This window comes from Rutidosis leptorrhynchoides, chromosome 10 (genome assembly GCF_046630445.1).
Source record: "Rutidosis leptorrhynchoides isolate AG116_Rl617_1_P2 chromosome 10, CSIRO_AGI_Rlap_v1, whole genome shotgun sequence".
In the NCBI taxonomy this organism is placed as follows: Eukaryota; Viridiplantae; Streptophyta; class Magnoliopsida; order Asterales; family Asteraceae; genus Rutidosis; species Rutidosis leptorrhynchoides.
In genome coordinates this window covers 96,266,800-96,272,606 of record NC_092342.1, presented here as the reverse complement: position 1 = coordinate 96,272,606, position 5,807 = coordinate 96,266,800, and the positions used below count along the sequence as shown (strand labels likewise).

Here is a 5,807-nt window from a genome sequence, read left to right as displayed (position 1 = left end):
TTTGGTTTATGTATGAAACATTCTCTCTTTGTTCCATTGTTAGTTCAATACTGAGACAATCTTTTGTCAAATGTGGTCCTCCACACTGCTCACAACTAATTCTTATTGAGTGAATATCTTTAGTCATTTTTTCCATTCGTCTCTCGACAGCATCTATCTTTGCAGAAATGGAATCAAAGTCATGGCTAGAATCGGCTCTAGCTGCTTTAGATGATCTAACGATATCTTTTTCTTGGTGCCACTCATGTGAGTGGGAAGCAGTGTTATCAATAATTTTGTAAGCGTCAGTTGCGGTTTTCTTCATAATGGAACCACCAGCTGCTATATCGATGTCTTTTCTTGTAGTGTTGTCGCATCCTTGGTAGAATATTTGTACTATTTGACAAGTGTCTAAACCATGTTGCGGACATCCTCTTAATAACTTTCCAAATCTTGTCCATGCCTCATATAGAGTTTCAATTGGCTTTTGTGTGAACGTAACAATTTCTCCTTTAAGTCTTACGGCTTTAGATGCCGGAAAGAATTGTTTAAGAAATTTTTCAACTAAAACGTCCCATGTATCAATCGCCCCTTCAGGTAACGATTCCAACCAATCTTTGGCTTCTCCCTTTAAAGTCCAGGGAAATAACATGAGATATATCTGTTCATCCTCCACTTCTCTTATTTTAAATAGTGTACAGATCCTATTAAAGGTTCGAAGATGTTCGTTTGGATCTTCCTTCAGCGCACCACTAAATTGGCATTGATTAGTTACCATGTGTAGGATTTGCCCTTTGATTTCATAATCTGGCGCATTAATGTCGGGTTGAGTAATTGCATGACCTTGGCCAGTGCGTTTAGCTCGCATTCGGTCTTCCATACTTAGAGGTTCCAGATTCTCCATGATTGAATTTGTTGAATCTGAATCTCTAGAGGATTCTGATTTAATGGTTGTTCCTCGACAATCTCTGTTTGAATGATTGGTAGTTCTGGAGGAAAGATTAGTGGTTCAGGATCTCTGAATTGTCCCTGAATATCCTCCGGATTCTCAATTGTGAGGTCGGGTTCAAAAAATGGATTATCGGAAATTTGATTTGGAGTACTTGGTCGACTTGATGACGATTCTAAAGAAAAATCAACGGCGAAAATATTGGCTAGATGTCTTGATCTAGTTACAGGTGGTGAACGTATAAAAGGTGGTGAACGTTTTGCTCGGTGCATTCACTGAATATCCTATTAGTTATAAAAGATAAAAATTATATAAGTTATCAACTTAATAGACTTTTCTACTTTTGCCCACGTTTCGAATAGCCAATAGATGCAGCAGGGAGCCAGAACCCTTTAAATCAGAAGCTCACAACTCAGCCACTAACAAATCCAACTATTACTACGAAACAGAAAATTTGGATGTGTATCAATTTAACCACTTAAAATAATTTTTCGTTGAAATTTAAAGAAATTTTAGATAAGAAATAGAAAATTCTATGTCCTAAAAACTAGAGTGGCGAAAAATAAGAAAGAAAAATAGCGCATCGGAAAACGTCGAAAAATAAAAGGTCGAAAAAAAAATAATAGGCGTCCAAAAATAAAAATAAGAAAGTAGCGCGACGAAACTTAAAAAGGAACTAAAAACTAAGAATTAAAAGTTGCGTCTAAAAATATTAAAGCTTACAAGAAATTCTATATCCAAAATGGCAAAAACTTAAAAAAGTACTAAAATATAAAAACGGCGTCGCAAAATTCTAAAGGACCTAAATCTTAGTCTAAAGAAAAACTACTTAAGGGATTTTACAGCAAAGCCTAAAAATCTAGAAATAAAAATAACTATGGCAAAAACTATGACTTAAAACTAAATACGAGCGAAAAATACAAATATTACGCTAAAACAAATAAAAAGATACAAAATATAAAAAATAAACTTAAAGTTGTAAAAAGTACAATTTTTATAAAAATATTATTTTTATATTATTTATTTTATAAAACTATTAATTTTATATATTTATAAAAACTAATTAAACTTAGTAATACAAATTAAATAATAAAACTAAACTAAATAATTAAAAACTAAACCCTAATTAGGGTTTTAATTAATAATAATAATAATAATTACCCCGTAATTAATGTTGAACTAGGTCAACTTCGGCGTGTTAGACAGCCTCATGCGGTCGCATGAGTTCTACGCCTCTGGGTCATGCGATCGCATGGCTCTTGGATCCAGGCCAGGAATTAGGCTTCAACAGTACCGGGCCGATTGATTTATATATATATATTTTTTTTCTGTTTTAATATTTATAAAAAATATTTATATAAATTAAATAAAACTTATATTTTTACAAACAAAAAATAGAAATAGAAATATTTATAATTTATATATTTTATCAAACTCTTAAAAATATAAATATATTGTTATTCTTTTTATGTTTTTTGTATTTTTAATAATTAAAACGGATTTTTACAAAAGCGTATTTTTACAAAAGTAAATTAAAAAGAAGTAAAGTCTTTTTTCAAATTTTTTTTATATATATATATAGCGTTTCGCTTCCGGCGTTTAAGCAAGTCCCCGGCAACGGCGCCAAAAATACTTGATGTGTGCGAGGTGGTGTACAAAATAGTTATATTTTTACTACAAAATACTATTAAATACGATACAATTTTACACAAGATATTTATTTATTTATAGAATGGATATACCTAAACCTTGCTACAACACTTATAGGCAGTGTACCTAATCGTACAGTAGTGTAGTTTTTAGTAAGTTCGGTTCGTCCTTAGGGAACTCGCAAAGTTTAACGCTATATTTTTTTAACTTATAATTGTAAAAATATAAAAATATATATAAGTAGTATTATTATTATAAAAGGGGGTTTTTACCGTTTAATGACCGGTTTGTCGATTTTAAAACTTTAGTCGCAGTTAAAACCTAATGTAAAATATTAAAAATAAATATAACTTAATTTTAAGCATAAAGTAAATAACGATAATGAAATTGCGATAAATAAAAGTGCGATAAATAAAAGTGCGATAATTAAAAAGTACGATAATTAAAATGACAATAAATAAAAGTGCGATAATTAAAAGTGCAATTAAAGATGAAATAAAGGAAATTAAATATGAAATAAAGGAATTATGCTTATTTAAACTTCTGTAATCATGATGTTTAACGTGTTGATTTTAGTTTATTCCCATGGATTAATTATCCTTTGTCCTGGATTATTTGATATGTCTATACGGTTTCATCCATAATAGTCCATCAGTCATAATCATAAAGTGCGGAAGTCTTCGTCAAATTATTCTTATTCTCGAAGTCAAATATTCCAACTAATTGGGGATTCGAATTGTAACAAGGTCTTAATACTTTGTTTAATTAATACACTAGGTTATCGACTGCGTGTAGACCAAGGTTTTAATACTTTGTTAACAATTACACCAATTACCCTTGAATGTAATCCACCCCTGTTTTAACTAGTCCATTAACTATTAATCCAGTCCCGTATCCGGTAAAATGAACAATTATTGGTATTTATAGATATCCCGCCCACCGTACCCAGTCAAGCGTATGTGGTTATATATAAATACGTCAAATTATAAGTCTATATATTAAATCAACGAGGTATCATTTAGTTAATATAAAGCTCATTAATAGCCCATAGTCTAATTTCCACAAGTGTCGTTCTTTTATCCAAACCCCAATTATGGTCCAAAGCCCAATTACCCAATTTTAATATTTAGCCCAACATCACGATTACTTCGGCATTAAATAAGCATAATAATAACTTAGCTATGAGACATTAATTTAAAAAGGTTGAACATAACTTACAATGATTAATAATAGCGTAGCGTTACACGGACAGAATTTCGACTTACACCCTTACAACATTCGCTAACATACCCTTATTATTAGAATTTAAAATTAAAATTAAAATTATAATATATATATATATATATATATATATATATATATATATATATATATATACGTGAGAGAGATAGAGAAAAAGATATCTTTAAGATCAACCAAAACTGCGAAATTTATAGAATGTCACCAGAAACTATTCACCATGCGATCGCATGGGATTTAGGCCTTCAGGTCATGCGATCGCATGGCTACTTTTTCCAGCTCATGTACTTTTGTTTGCTTCTTTGCCAACGGTTTAATAAATAAATATAATATATATATAATTTTAAGAATTATTTATATATTATATTATATTTATGTGCATAGTTGACTTGTAATTTTTAGTCCGTTGCGTCGAGCGTTGAGAGTTGACTCTGGTCCCGGTTCCGGATTTTCGAACGTCCTTGCGTACAATTTAATATCTTGTATTTTGCGTTTTGCGTCTTGTACTCTTGTAATTTTGAGACGTTTCTCATCAATAATTTGAACCTCTTGGATTGTACTTTGTACTTTTGAGCTTTTTGGTTGTTTGCGTCTTCAATTCGTCGAATCTGTCTTTTGTCTTCACTTTTTATTATTTAGACGAATATCACTTGTAAATAGAACAATTGCAACTAAAAGCTTGTCTTTCTTGAGGGATAATGCTATGAAATATATGTTCGTTTTTAGCATTATCAATATATATTTCCTTCAAATGAAATCATAGATTTAATGAGTCAATTTAATATTAAACTCATTTGATTTATCATTCGAACAAGGATGTATAATCTCTAAAACTTTAGAGATTACATAATTGCCATGTAGAACAAAGATAAAATAGATAGAACAATACGTAGAACGATGATTATGCTCGAGGTACAGAATGAGATATTGAGGCATATGGTGTTGAAACTTGGGTTGTTAGTGGTACTGGTGTTGATGTTGGTGGTACTGTTGATGCCAGTGATGTTGCTGAAGCTGGTAATTTTGCACCATATTTTCCAAATTAATTACTCAAGCGCGAAGCTCGTTGACTTTTTCCATTATTCCGGGATGATTGTCAGTCGATAGTAGCGGATGAATAAGGTTTACAATTGTAGATAGAATATAATTGTGACGAGCTACACTGTAAATGAGACTGAAAATGGTGTTTCGGATAGGTTCGCCGGTAAGTGCTTCAGGTTCTTCGCCAAGAGTGCAGGTTGGTGGGTGGAAAGGATCATCTTCTTCTCATCTCCATTGATTAAGTCGACTACCAACCCATCCCCAATTCATCCAGAATTGATGATGGCTAATTGGTTGATCCATTCCGGTTACACTGCTTTCGGAGCTAGAGTGGAATTCCATATCGGAATCCGAGGGACTTAAACTAGTGGCGAGTTCCATTTAGTATGATTGAATAAAGGATTTTTTGATATGAAATGATTTTCGGATACCAGATGATATTCTAATTACATAGAATACCTATAGTACAGAAGTTCCCATAGATTACGGATGGAATTAAGGAAACGTGTCAAACAACGTTTAATGTGATGGGATATGAATTTGTCTGTACACCATCTATGCAATAATTGCAATAAAAAGTGTCGAGACTGAATTTGATAGGTAGATAATTTTCGACAAGGAATGATAAGCAAAACTTTTGACATGCAAACAAGGACCAAGTCCAGACTCATTGATATATCCTAACTACTACTAGGTCGAAGTCCAGACTCACTAATGCAAGACCTGGTTCGCTAAGACCACCGCTCTGATACCACCTGTAGTGACCCGTCCTAATCCATCTGGACGAAGTCTTCAACAGTTGGTCCCATTGCGAGGTACTGACCTCTATATGCCATGATCGACTCCATGTAATATCTTTAAAATGAGCAAATACACAGCATAAGATTTTTTTAATACCTGAGAATAAACATGTTTTAAAAGTGTCAACCAAAAGGTTGGTGAGTTCATA

At 32.2% G+C, this 5,807-nt stretch overlaps 1 non-coding gene across 1 annotated transcript; it reads left to right on the top strand.

The window, feature by feature from the left end:
* Positions 1–392: 392 nt before the first annotated feature.
* LOC139873925 (small nucleolar RNA R71) lies at positions 393–499 on the top strand. Its single transcript, XR_011767636.1, has one exon. It is a non-coding gene; the product is annotated as a small nucleolar RNA R71 (small nucleolar RNA).
* The last annotated feature ends 5,308 nt before the right edge of the window (positions 500–5,807 follow it).